Raw genomic sequence first — 13,848 nt, forward strand, 5'->3', positions numbered from 1 at the left:
CATTCCCTAATTATCTCTATGCTTCTTGCTCTTTTAGATAATTTGCAGGAGGCAAACGTGGATCTTGGGAATAGAAAGGCTGACGCACCCATAAGAGGTAACTCATTTCTATTGGTCGTAGTCTCTTTATTCTCCTTTCGTACTTATATTCTCTTGTGTCAGATTTCTCGACTGATGATTTTGACGAGGAAGGCTTGCTTGTGGACACTCCTATGCTCCACTTTATGTATGGCTCTCCTCAAATTGATGACCAGTTGCCTGGAGATGTATTTCCTGAGTCTACGCTCCCTAAGAATCCCGAGGATGGTTTTTTCGAAGGTACGTAGCTCTTCTCAAGTTAATTATAGGATTAGCCAATTTCTGACTACTGCAACTATAATGTGATGCATCTGGAAATTCTATTTTGTATTTGACAGGAGCTTTTGTCGAGACTGATCCTGTTGAGCCGGCTGTGGGACCAACTACACCAGTTGATACACCAACAGCCGTTACACCTCCACCACCCCCAGTGACTCAAGGGGAAGAAGGTATAGATTGGGCAACAGAGAAATGTCATTTATTTCCTCTTTTAAGGCTTTTGACAGTCCTTTTTGCGTAGGGCTTTCTTCTCGGCTTCATGTCCTTGTGAGGGAGTTATTATCAGACGATGACCCTGAGAAGATCATCATTTGCATAGAACTCCGCTCTTTCTTCTCCTTCGTGAATGCTATGATTGGCAAGCTCTTCCAGGTGGATTTTTTCTTCATCAGTTTAAGCCATTCCTTGATCCTAAGATAAATTCAATAAGGGATGCAGGATACCCGGATCTGGCGAAGGCTATAATTGATGATCTTGACTGCCTAGAGCATGAGCTTCGGATGTTTCACGAGCTCCGGGATGCAGGTGCCTCTTCATTCATTGCCGCCGAGTTTGATACTCGCTTACAGACATGGCGCGATACTCGGCTTTTTGCTGAGCTCGAGATTCAGATGCAACGGGATCGAGTGGACCGAGTTGAGGCCCACCTTGCTGCTAGATCATCTTCACTCACTGAGCTTGACTCTTCTATTACCTCTTGTGAGACCCAGATAGACCAGCTCCGAAGAGAGCTCCGTGAGAAAGAGGAGACTTTGAGTATTCTTCAGATGACGAAGATACAGGATCAGCAAGCCCACACTGCTTTATCTGAGGAGTTGAAATCTTTGAAGCAGAAGCTGACCGAGACGGAGGAGGTTGCTGCAAAGACTTTAGCCACCGACGAGGAGTCCATCAGAGCTGAGCTGAGGCAAGCTTATGATGAAAAGCTGTCTAAGCTTAATCAGCAGATTTTTGGCCATGCGCTTGATGTATGATTTTATTTGCTGAATGTTTTGACTTTTAATCTTTTTAGTGGAACTAGTTTTTGTCTTTATCTTTATTATGATTCCTCATTCCGTTTGAAATGATTGACCATAATTCTTTTAGGATTTTTGGCAAACCCTCAGCCTTCAACGGGTTTGATAAGCCTTTACCGACTACCGTTTGAGTCGGGCTAGCATGCAGATTATCTAAATCTGTTCCGCATGTAACGTTGTGCTAAGAGAGTAAAATCTCTGAGACTTTGTGCTATGATATTGAATACATAGACTTCGTCATTGTTACGGGAATAGGCTACCCGGCGACACGTGTTAGGTGTTGACTTTAGGATTTTTGGCTAACCCCCAATCTTTAACGGATTTGATTAGCCTTTACCGACTACCGTTTGAGTCGGGCTAGCATACGGATTGTCTAAATCAGGGAATGAACTCCCTTAGACTTCGTGCTATGATGTCGAATACATAGACTTCGCCATTGTTACGGGAATAGGCTACCCGGCGACACGTGTTAGGTGTTGACTTTAGGGTTTTTGGCTAACCCCCAGCCTTCAACGGGTTTGATTAGCCTTTACCGACTACCGTTTGAGTCGGGCTAGCATGCGGATTGTCTAAATCCGTTCCGCATGTAACGTTGTGCTAAGAGAGTGAATTCTCTGAGACTTTGTGCTATGATGTTGAATACATAGGCTTCGCCATTGTTACGGGAATAGGCTACCCGGCAACGTGTATTAGACGTTGACTTATCCCTACTTAGGCTTCGGGATAAAAATACCCCAGACTGGGAACTCTGGTGTCTTTTTCTTCGGAGAAAGACTAAACCGGCGACGCGTGTTAGGCGTCGGCATATCCTTTCTTAGGATTCAGGATGAAATTCCCCATGCGTGTAAGGCATGGATTCTGGTGTTATTAATAACAACCTGTCACAATGTTGAATATGTGAACGGGTGTTCTTTTTAACGGTTAAAAACTAACCGGCGGCGCGGGTTAAGCGCAGACTTATCCTTGCTTAGGTTTCAGGATAGAATGCCCTAGAATCGAACTCTGGTGTCTTTTTCTACGGAAAAAGACTAAACCGGCAGCGCGTGTTAGGCGCAGACTTATCCCTACTTAGGATTCGGGATAAACTTCCTAGGATGAATCCTGTATTGACAAATTTTGGAAAAGATCAGTACGGGAAAGGAAGAATTTTATATTCTGTTTCCCGGTCTTCTTTTAGGGTGAAGGCAAACCCGAATAACAAGGAAGGAAGAATTTTATATTCTATTCCTTGATTCTGGAAAGGAAGAATTTTATATTCTATTTCCAGCGTAAAAGAAACTAGAAGTGGGATCTCCACTCCGAGAATCTGGAAGATCTAGATAAACTTACCTTTTATAGGACTGGTTATCTATACTGAAAAAGGAGTTCTTCTTTTATCGAAGTGAAACTTCAACTTCGGTTATAGCCATGAGAGGGCTTAACCAAAGAGAAGAAGAAGGGAGTTCTTTTGTTTATCGAAAGGGGACTCCGAAATGAAAGTAGACCTCTTGTTCATGGAAAGAGTCAAGAGGGCCAGAAAGACATTTTTAGTGGACCCACTGTCAACTAAAATTGATCAGTGAGGGATTTTGGTGGTGAAAAAGATTTTGGGTTACCCTCTAGAATATTAAGTGTAATATTCTTCAAGGAACTTCCCGGTAAATGAGTTATCCTGAATGCACTAGGGATAGTACTTTTTCAGGAACTTCCCATTTATTGGCATTAATTGTCTGTGACTGTGTCTATCACAAACGGTCCTTCCCATTTGGGTTCAAATTTACCTTTCTTCTTGGAGTTGAGGATTATCGGTCGGCGAGCAGCGAGGACCACATATCTCCTCTTGAAGCTTCTCTGTCGGACTCTTTTGTTAAAAGCCCTAGATATTCTGGCTTGATAAAACTCGATGTGTTGTTGAGCTTCCAAGCGCTTTTCATCCAACCTCTCGAGTTCTTCGAGACGTTTTTGATGGTGTTCTTCTGTCGTCATCTCGGTTGCGAAAGCGATCCGAAGGGATGGGGTTTGGATCTCCAATGGTAGCACAGCTTCACATCCGTATACCAACGAATACGGGGTGGCCCCTGTAGGTGTGCGTATGGTGGTGCGATAAGCCCAGAGTGCTTCACCGAGTTTATCATCCCAGTCTCGTTTATTGGTCTTCACGAGCTTTGACAGGATCTTAATGATCGTCTTGTTAAAAGACTCAGCTAATCCATTCGAGGCGGGATAATAAGCTCGTGTCGGTATATGACATGATGCTTGATAAAATTGATGACGTTGTTCGTCTTCACTTCTCTAAGCGGAATCGCTTCAGCCCACTTTGAGAAGTAATCTGTGATTACGAGGATGAATCGATCGCCTTTGACTGAAGGGGGGAAAATAGGACCGACAATGTCCATACCCCATATCTCGAACGGCCAAGATGTGGTTGACGTGTGCAACTGCTCTGGCGGCTGATGCATATAATTTGCATGTATTTGACAAGCATGACACTCTCGGGCGTATTCGATTGCGTCACGAACCATTGTTAGCCAAAAATATCTCATTCTCCTGATGCGATCATACAGTTTAGGACCAGGCTGATGCGCACCACATTCTCCTTCGTGTGCTTCCTTAAGAACTTCTTCTGCTTCTTTGTTCGAAAGGCATCAGAGTAACAAACCATCGTACCCTCTACGGTATAACGTATGGGTCTCGGTATTATAGAAGAATCTTGGCGCTCTTCGGCGAATTGATTCCCTTTCTTTTACGTCTTCTGGCAAAATACCATATTGGACGTAGTCAATGATAGGAAAACGCCAATCTCGGGAGTCAGACCCAATTTGAGTTGAATTCACCTCCTTGGCGTTAATGTTTCTATCGTCTTCCTCTTCAATATTCATATCGTATATGGGTATGCAGAGTTGATGCGTCCTTACTGTGACTAACAGCTCAGTTTCGGGAGGCTGCGCAAGTGAAACCGCTAGTGCTGCCAGTAATGCCGCATCTTTTGCATTGCGAATACCAATGCAAGGCATTCCTTCTCAATCATCGGATATCGAGACTCGGCGCCTATCAAGGTCCGACTTAGGTAATAAACTGCCTGTTCGTGACCGTTATCGTCGTCTTGTGCTAGTAAAACACTTATCGAGTGGTTCATCGCCTTGATGTAAATCAAGAACGGTTTACCCGATTTCGGTGCAATGAGAACAGGAGGATTTGCCAGATACGTTTTGATATCTTCGAATGCTTTTTGGTAGGCGTCGTCCCAGATGAATGACGCCCCTTTCTTGTTTAGCTTAGAGAATGGTTGGCACTTCCCAGAAAGGTTTGAGATGAACCGCCAGATGTAAGCTAGTCGCCCTTGCAATCCTCTGAGCTCTCTCAGATTTCTAGGAGGTTACAGTTCATGTATCGCCTTCACTTTGTCAGGATCGATATGTATACCTTTAGTGGTGACGACGAATCCAAGGAATTTTCCGCTGGACATTCCAAGGAAGGATTTGGTGGGGTTCATCTTCAATTAATGACTCCTCATGAGATCGAACATCGTCTTCAAGTCCTTGATGTGATCTTCTTTGTTGCGGCTTTTTACAACCAAATCATCAACGTAGCACTCGACTGTTTTCCTGAGATGTTCTTGAAAAATCTTAGTCATTGCTCGCTGGTACGTGGCGCCTGCATTCTTTAGACCAAAAGGCATCACCGTGTAGCAAAAGACACCAAGAGGTGTTCTGAACGCTGTATGCTTCTCGTCATCTGGGTGCATCTTCATTTGGTTATATCCTGAAAACCCATCCATGAAAGACATTCTCTCAAATCCGCATGTATTGTCGATAATGACATCCGTGATCGGGAGAGGAAAGTCGTCTTTTGGACATGCCGTATTCAGGTCCCTGAAGTCAATGCAAATCCTGATTTTACCGTTCTTCTTCATGACTGAAACAATATGCTAGCCAATCTGGATGTTGCTCCTCTCGGATAAATCCCGATTCGATCAATTTCTTAACCTCCGCCTCAATGGCTTCCATAATCTACGGACGAAACTGTCTTTGCTATTGTTTGACAGGTTTGGCATCCGGTTTGATATCGAGGCGGTGCATTGCCACATTGGGGTCGAGCCCTGGTATATCTTCATAGTTCCAAGCAAAGACGTCAATATAATCCCTGATGAGAGAAATTAATTCTTCCTTCTCATTTGGGGGAAGACTATCGCTGATGAATATAGGCTTTGGGTTGACCTCGTCACCCATGTTAACTTGGACTATTTTATCTTCAGTGGGGGGGTTCCCTCTGTTCGAACCTGTCACCATACTGCATGTTTAGGTGATGAACCCACGGATCTTCCCATGTTGGCATTTGATCGTCGTCTTCCGTTGTGGACGGATCAGCTGTAGCCATGTTCGCCATTAGGGATTTGAAAGCTTCCCCCAGACTGGTATCGGAATCCCATTCTGAGGCATCTGGCGAATTTCCATTCTTGTATTGTTTAGATGATAGGTCATTAATTAACCATCAGCATTCGTCTTCTGAAGAAGATTCATATCCTAACCCTCGTCCATATTTATAATAATCGTCGGGTCTCCCTTTTGGTACATATACTGCTTTGGCTGGAACACGAGGACCTCGATCGAAGTATAGACCTTCTCCGAGTGTGAAATCATACCCCTGTTTTTCCATGAGTTTGCGCGCTTCCGGACTGTACTTAGATAAATGCCGACCAGGTTTGTCATCATCTTCATCTTCACTTAGGAAATGATCTGGTAACGGAGAGCTTTTTCCTTTACCGTAAATTACTTCTTTTGCACCTCCTATCTTGTTCGGGATGATCATGGTTGTTCCGAAAGAATGCTGGAGGTGTTCCTTTGTTACATAGGACGACCGAAGTGGCATATACAAATCAGGATTATCATACAATTCTTTTATCACATCATCAAGAGACATGGAGTACTCTAAATCGTTATTTATTTCATTATTGGCAAGTTGCCAGTTACAACTGCCCTCTGACGTTTGTTCGTCGTCAAGATTGATTACAAAGGGTACAATGTCGTTTAAAACATAACCTCCATTGTAACCAAATCCGGCTTCGGTATCAGCTTCTTCTCCGCTGTCCGTGCCATGGGCCGATGATTCAGTATCGGATTCGTTACCATAAAGGAGAGAATCAGTGAAATAATTCTCATACCCTTTAAATGGTTGCTTATCCGCGACCACCGTTCTAACCCTATTATCAGTGTCGACATATTTCAAACACTGATGGAGAGTTGAGGGAATTATAACATTACTATGGATCCAAGGCCGACCTAATAGTAAGTTATATGAAGTTTCGTCATCGATCACATAACATGTGACTTCTGTCTTTAAATCTCCCATTTGACACTTTATCCGGATTTTACCTAAAGGTCTTGACCCGCTGGTATTGAACCCGTAAATAACAGTGCCTGTGGACGCCAACTTGCTAACTGGAATACCGAGGAAATGCATCAAGCGGAGTGGCATAATACTCACAGCAGAACCCGGATCCACTTGGATTCGGTTGACTTTGCTGGAGCCGATGTACCCGATGAAGTATAGCGGTCGATCGTGGTTCGAATTCTTCGTCTGCATGTCCTCTTTAGTGAAGGTAATGCAGGGAAGGTTTTTTGTCGCTATGTTGCACTGTTGACTCAGCGGTTCTGGCTGTTCAGGCACCGGCTTGATTTGAGTCAGAAACACCTCTGAATTGGCCAAAGCTTCTTGCAAGGCCTCCCTGGTTTCCTTGGACAGCCGCAGCAATTCATACAGCGTTATCCGTGCTGGAATGTTGGCTAGTTGAGCCATTATATCGAAGACTTGCAGAGTCTTCGAGCTTTCCGCTTTGTCTCTTCCAATCGGGCGACTGAAACGAGACTGCTTCGGATTCTGCACCTCCTGGGGATTCTTCTCTTTCGGTTTATTCACCGACTGTCGTCGAGCCTCTTCGCCCGGTGTAGGACTTGTAATCACCCCCATCTCCGTGAGAGTTTTGGTTGGTCCCCGTTTATTCACCCCCTGCTCACTAGGTGGTGGATAGTTGTAGTGATACTCATTTCCGCTTCGAGTTGCAAAAACTTCTTGTTCTTCTTCGGGGAGCGGGAAAGTAGGAGCTTCATCATCATTCTCCTCGAAGATTGCGGAAGTAGCATTGCAGGACTTGCCTTTGCCCTTTCTTCTCGAGGAAGTCGCCCACTGTTCGTCTTCGATGAGATCAGGATGAACCCATAGGATTTCGCCGTTTGGGGCTGCGTGTGGCACAAGTCCTTTTTGGCGCTATCCATGTGGGTCATCGTTCACTGTCTTCACCCCTACTTTGGTGATGCGCTCCGGTTTGAACCATGTTGTGGACACCGATCCAAAGCTGATTGAAACCGCGTTTGCTCTAACATTCTTGGACTGCTTTGGGGTTATGACGCCTACATCAATTAGCGCCTGGATCTTGTCCTTAAGGTGGTAGCACGACTTGGTAGGGTGATGGACTGCTCTATGGTATGCGCAATATTTCGGGTCAGTCACTTTGCTAGCCCCTTCTTGATCCACAATCGCCGGCAGCTGGATTTTTTTATTCTCCAACATGTACTTAAAGATACCGGGGACCTCGTCATCTTTGAAGGAATACACTTTAGGAAACCTCGGCTCTGAGGATTTCTGCTTCTGAGGCCGTTATTGCCATTGTGACTGCGATTGTTGTGGCGCTCGTTGCTGCTGCTGCTGTTACTGAGGTTGCAATTGAAAGGTTTGATTAGCATCAACTGCATTAGCATGTGCCTTACCTTTCCCCCGTGGGACGAAATTCTGTGCTGGAGCATTTGTCGCCTGCTGGCCTCTCTCCGCCTTCTTTCTTCTGAGGAATCGCTCGGCTTGCTCTCCTCGGACCTTCAGATCCTTCCATGTCTTGTACGGTGCTGTCCCCATTGCTTCCAACACGTCCATTGCAAGGTTGTTGTGGCAAGTCTGGAGGATGAATTCCTCGGTGATCGGGTCCCGACAGTTCATCGCCTTGTTCCGGAACCTCTTGACGAAAGTGTCAACCAATTCCCCGTCTTTCTGTTTCTCATCAAGCAACGACCCAATGGATATCTCTGTGTCGTCGTCGAAGAAGTTGGCGAGGAATTTGGTCTCCATGTCGTCCCAGCTATTTATGCTTCCTGGCTTGAGGCGGCGATACCAATCGAAAGCGGCTCCACGAAGAGTGCCAACGAAGGACCGTACCATCAGAGGCTCATTACCAGAGATAACCCCCAGGTGTGATTTGAAGTAAATCAAATGTTGAGTGGGGGAACCCATCCCATTAAACGGCGTGAAGTTAATTAGGTTGAAATTCGCCGGATATGGGATTGATTCCCATTCTCTTGGGTATGGACAAGGAATGCCCGTCTTCTTCATCTCTTGAGCGGGAAATCACGGTGTTGATTTGCTTTTTGAGATTGTTAATCTTCAAGTTCACCTGTGTTTGTCGCAGCTACGTTATTGTCCAGACCGGCCCTGATTGATCAGGGAGGGATTATTGGCATTTCAGCTGTCGTCATTCGCATTTGTGTCCTCCATCTTCCAGATTAACGCGGTTAGACACTGGCTCGCCTGCCTGGTCGTCAATGTGCTTGATTTGTTTTGGTCATGCATTTCTCTCATGTTTATCAGGCCGATCTCTGCATTTCGAACCTGTAAGGTTCCCTGGTTGGGCTGTTAGCTAAGGCGTCTACCGCATTTGGCCACTTGCCGTCCGCGCTTATCATAGGACGGCCTCGTAGGAGGTTGTCCCTCCTGAACTTACCGTATGTATCGAGGATGCAATGCCGTGCGAGGCGGCATCAGATTCTTCATCTTCTGAAGGGAGTCTTGTCTGAACCCTACCTTAGGTTGCTCGCTTGATGGTTCCGGACTGCAGACAGGTTCTAGGCCGGGATGCTTTCAGAATCGACTCGAGATTATCCCGTGCCGATGTCCCCTTGCTGGTCATATTGGTGGTGACACTCGGAAATTCTCCATCTTTAACCACCGTTCTTCTTCGTCGGAAACGCCTAGGCCTTGTTTTCGGCTTTTCGGTACTGAGCCTTTCGAAAATCGAAACTCGTTCGGGGACCACCTTGATGCAGCTGCATTCAAACAATACTGCCTGAATGAGTTTGGAACAGGGACACTGAGTTTCCTGTTCTCTGGGACTCCTTTTCCTGGTTTTGTTCGTACTCCCAGCACGATAGTACAACTCATCTGCTTGACGATCGGAGTAACCTATCATGTGTTGGCACGACTTCTCAGGTATAACGCTATCGTCATCAGACGATAACGTTTCCTTCTGAGGGGGAATTGCTTTCTTAGGGCTTTCGAAAGTCACGCACCTCGTAACATGCCTTTTTGGGCGTGAGTTCTCGGCGGGCTCCTGGATTTCAATGCGCAAGTTGGTGTGCGTAGCTGCCCTGGTCTCTTTGTCATGTTGACGGTAACGGCGACCCTCAGCATGTTGCATCGTTCGGGGCTTCTTTATCGGGCCCAAACGCTCTTGAACTAGAGCCTTGACTCGCTCACCGAGACGCTCCAAAACTGGCTTCTTCTTTCGGGATGATTCTGCGTGATCTCCTGGAGTAGTTGCTGGAATTATCGGTGATATGGGTTGTTTCGCCGGGGGTTGAACTTTGGTTGGAGGCTGCTTCAGCCTCCACACTTGGCGGGTTGATGCCGGCTTTTTGGCCACTTTTTCTTCCCTCAATTTCTCGGCCTTTTGCACAAGAATTTTTGCTTGTGTAAGCAATGCACGGCGTTTGTGAATCCGCTCTTCGAGTGTCGAACGGTTCCGTTTGACCCAGATCCATTCGTTCGTCGGTGGCTTAGAGGAACAGCCATTCTTCAGTTGTTGAGGCTATTTGCCTCTCCTATTCTTCAGATCTGCGTTGTAGCGGACTCCGTCTGTAGACTCCATCGCCTTAGCGAGTTGCCGCGCAAGGCGTTAACGTCGTCTCTGGCGGGCTCTCTTTGAGAGAGTCACAACGCCCTTAACAGTAAAGGCGTCAGCTGGAATAGGTTTGACCTCGTTGGAGGTCGGTGGAACTTCACCCGACGCAACTTTGGCGTCAGCTGGGATGAGAGCTTCGTTGGCGTTCTGAACTTCTTCAAACCAACAAGCTTTTCTCCTGGAGGAGAGCTTCTTGGACTTGCGGGGGGAGGTTGATCCGGACGAGGATGAGAGATACTCCTCAAACTTGGCCTGGTCGAATTCATACTCAACCTCCTCCTCGACCGGGATTGAGATCCGCGGCTGCGACGTGACGATCTCGGTAGCGAGATCGGCGGCTCCCACTGTGGTCGCCAGATTGTTCGCGGTGAAAATTGCCTTCATTGAATTCATTTCCATTGCACTCTTGTTTACAACGAAATCAAAGAAAAAGAAAAAGATTACAACTTTCCTTTTGAACGAATCACGAGCTCCTGTTTTGCGGTCGCTCGCTTGTGTGGGTTCTTTGCCAACGCCGGGGTTAATCCGTGGACCACCGCGTGATCTAGATCCGGTCGGATCTACACGATTTGACGGGTATTATTTCGTGAAGGAAATAATAGCCGGGGGGATTAATTCACCAAGGAAATAATCGCCTTTAGTTCTCGGGATAAGGCCAAGCTTTGATCCGGAGTATGATCTCGTGTAGATCTCAGATCTGATCTCTCTCTCTCTCTCTCGAACTCCTGCCTTTTGTGATGTGGATGCTCGTCGAGAACCAGATCTGAATATTCAAGTCCTTAAGTCTTCAAAACTCCAAGCTCAATTCTCAATTCGGCAGAGTTTCGGCTCTCAAAGTTCCCACCTTTGAAAAATGAACCAAGGGGGCCTATTTATAGGCTCTCTGAACTGTGCCCGCGCACAGATCTGGGTCGGCCACCTATAGGTGGCCGGCACTGGGCCGAGCCACCCATGGGTAGCTCGGCCTTGGCCGAGCCCCCCTTAGGCGTTGGGTTTCGTTATTTTGCGTTTTTGGTTCAGTCCGTGATTCGGTTGACTTAGACTCTGATTTGTTGATCTGATTTGGCAGTAAATCCGATTCCTGATTTGGCAGTAAATCCACTTCTGAGTTCGAGTTCGAAACTAATCTTGATTCGATCGTGATTCGTCCGAGTCTACCCTTGGTTGGATGACTCGTTGACTCTTCGAACCCTTGGCTTGATTCCACACGCGAATGGATGTATTCTGTTGCTTGCGTGCAATTCGTTAACCTCGTCACCTCGTTGGTTCGTCGGTTTGTGCCGAGCTGTGCTAAGGGACCTATAAGCAATTTTATACGCCTACAGTCCTAACTGTTTAAAGATTTGATCAAATGGGAAGTGGGAGTAGGGTACAAATAACAGTGAGAATGTTAACTTGTACAAATCACTCGGTGGTGGTTTTAGTGCCAAGTGGCTAGGATTTGACTCAAAGGGGTTTGATAATCGCTATGGATTAGCAGATTAAAATTTTGGATGTCGTGTCAGGACTTTAATAGTGGGAGTGTTAAAGGCTTAGGCACAGTGGGGGTTTGAATGGATTCAACCGTGAAGAATTTTGGTGGACCAACCGTCAATTAATTTGATCAATGAGAGGTTTTGTAGTGGAGAACCGTGAATCATTAAGCACTCCACAATTACTCTGTGGGAGTTTCGTGAGGGAAGATTGACCCGATGAAGTTATTGAATCTCATCTCAATGAAAGAGTGAAGAGTGTTTCGAAAGTCACTGTAGAAGGGTTTTAATCATCTTGGAAATGATTAAATAGCTACAGTGGGAGGTTCTTAATCATGTTTAAGAATAAATTATTCTGATGATTGGTTTTCACCTTGAATAATTAATCGGTTTTTGGTTATCCTTAAAAAATACCATGTGTAATATTCTCTAGGAACTTCCTATTGGAATGATTTGAGGTATTCAACCCCCAGCTCTTTGGCGAATCTGAATCCAATTACATTCGGCCACATTGTTGGATTATCCTTAAGAATATTAATAGTAATATTCTCCGAGAACTTCCCGTTGTTGAAAATAAGGGAAATAGTTTAACCTCGTATAACTGTTGGAGGAAAGGGAGAAGCAGTTTATACTCTTATACTCTTCGGAGTTACATGAAGAAGCAGTTTATACTCGTATACTCTTTTGAGTTAGGGAAAATAGTTTATACTCGTGTACCCAATAGAGTAAAGGGAGAAGCAGTTTATACTCTTATACTCTTCGGAGTTACATGAAGAAGCAGTTTATACTCGTATACTCTTCGGAGTTACATGGAGAAGCAGTTAAAGAAGCAGTTTATACTCGTATACTCTTCGGAGTTACATGGAGAAGCAGTTTATACTCGTGTACTCATCAGAGTTATATGAAGAAGCAGTTTATACTCGTATACTCTTCGAAGTTACATGGAGAAGCAGTTTATACTCGTGTACTCATCGGAGTTAGGGAAAACAGTTTATACTCGTGTACCCAATGGAGTAAGGAGTCGTTTTTATTTGGCTTGTTTCGCTGTTATGATGCCGGAGTCAATTAAGGCTTGGATTTTGTTTTTGAGTCCAAAGCAAACCTTGGTGGGATGAAGAACTCTTCTGTGGTATGCAAAGTAGTTTGGATCCGTAACCCTCTTAGCTCCTCTTGATCTTTAATAGATGGTAGTTTGATCTTGTCGTTGGCAAGGAGGTATCTCAAGATGGCTGGAACTTCATTATCTTTGAAAGAATACTCCTTCTGAAACTTTGGATCGAGAGTCACGTTCACGGTGATTGCAGATATCGTCGGTTGGCTTCTCTCAACTTTCTTTCTTTTAAGAAAGTGTTCAGCTTGTTCGCCACGTAGTTTTAACTCTTTCCAAGTGGTAGATAGTACGCCCCAGGGCTTCCAGGACATCGATGGAGAGATTATTATGACATGTTTGCAGGATGAACTCCTATGTAACAGGATCTCTGCAATTCATTGCCTTGTTACGGAAGCGCTTGACAAAATTGTCGACTGACTCTCCGTCTTTTTTCTTCTCATCTAGAAGGGTTCCGATTGACACTTCGGTGTCATCATCGAAGAAATTACTGAGGAACAAACTTTCCATGTCATCCTAGCAATTAATGCTCCCTGGCTTGAGACGTCGGTACCAATCGAAGGCAGGCCCACGAAGGGTACCAACGAATGATCGGACCATTAAAGCCTCACTTCCAGAGATCATGCCCAAATAAGACTTGAAATAAATCAAGTGCTGAGTAGGCGAGCTCTTTCCGTCAAACGGTGTGAAGTTAATCAGATTGAACTTTGTCGGGTATGAAATTGAATCCCATTCTCTTGGATAGGGACACGGGATACTCGTCTTCTTTACTTCCTGAGCGGACATCAAAGCATTGACTTTGTTTTTAAGGTCTTGCATTTTCTTTTCCTCATTTTCATCTCTCTTTGAGTGATGTTGAGCAGAAATAATTTGGTCACCCCCAGTGTTATTAAGAGGTGCAATTGAACTACCCCGGCCTAATATTATTGTTGGGAGGATCTATTGAACCACCCCCAGTGTTATTGTCATTGGGAG

This window comes from Asparagus officinalis, chromosome 5, assembly GCF_001876935.1.
Source record: "Asparagus officinalis chromosome 5, Aspof.V1, whole genome shotgun sequence".
NCBI classification, from domain to species: Eukaryota; Viridiplantae; Streptophyta; class Magnoliopsida; order Asparagales; family Asparagaceae; genus Asparagus; species Asparagus officinalis.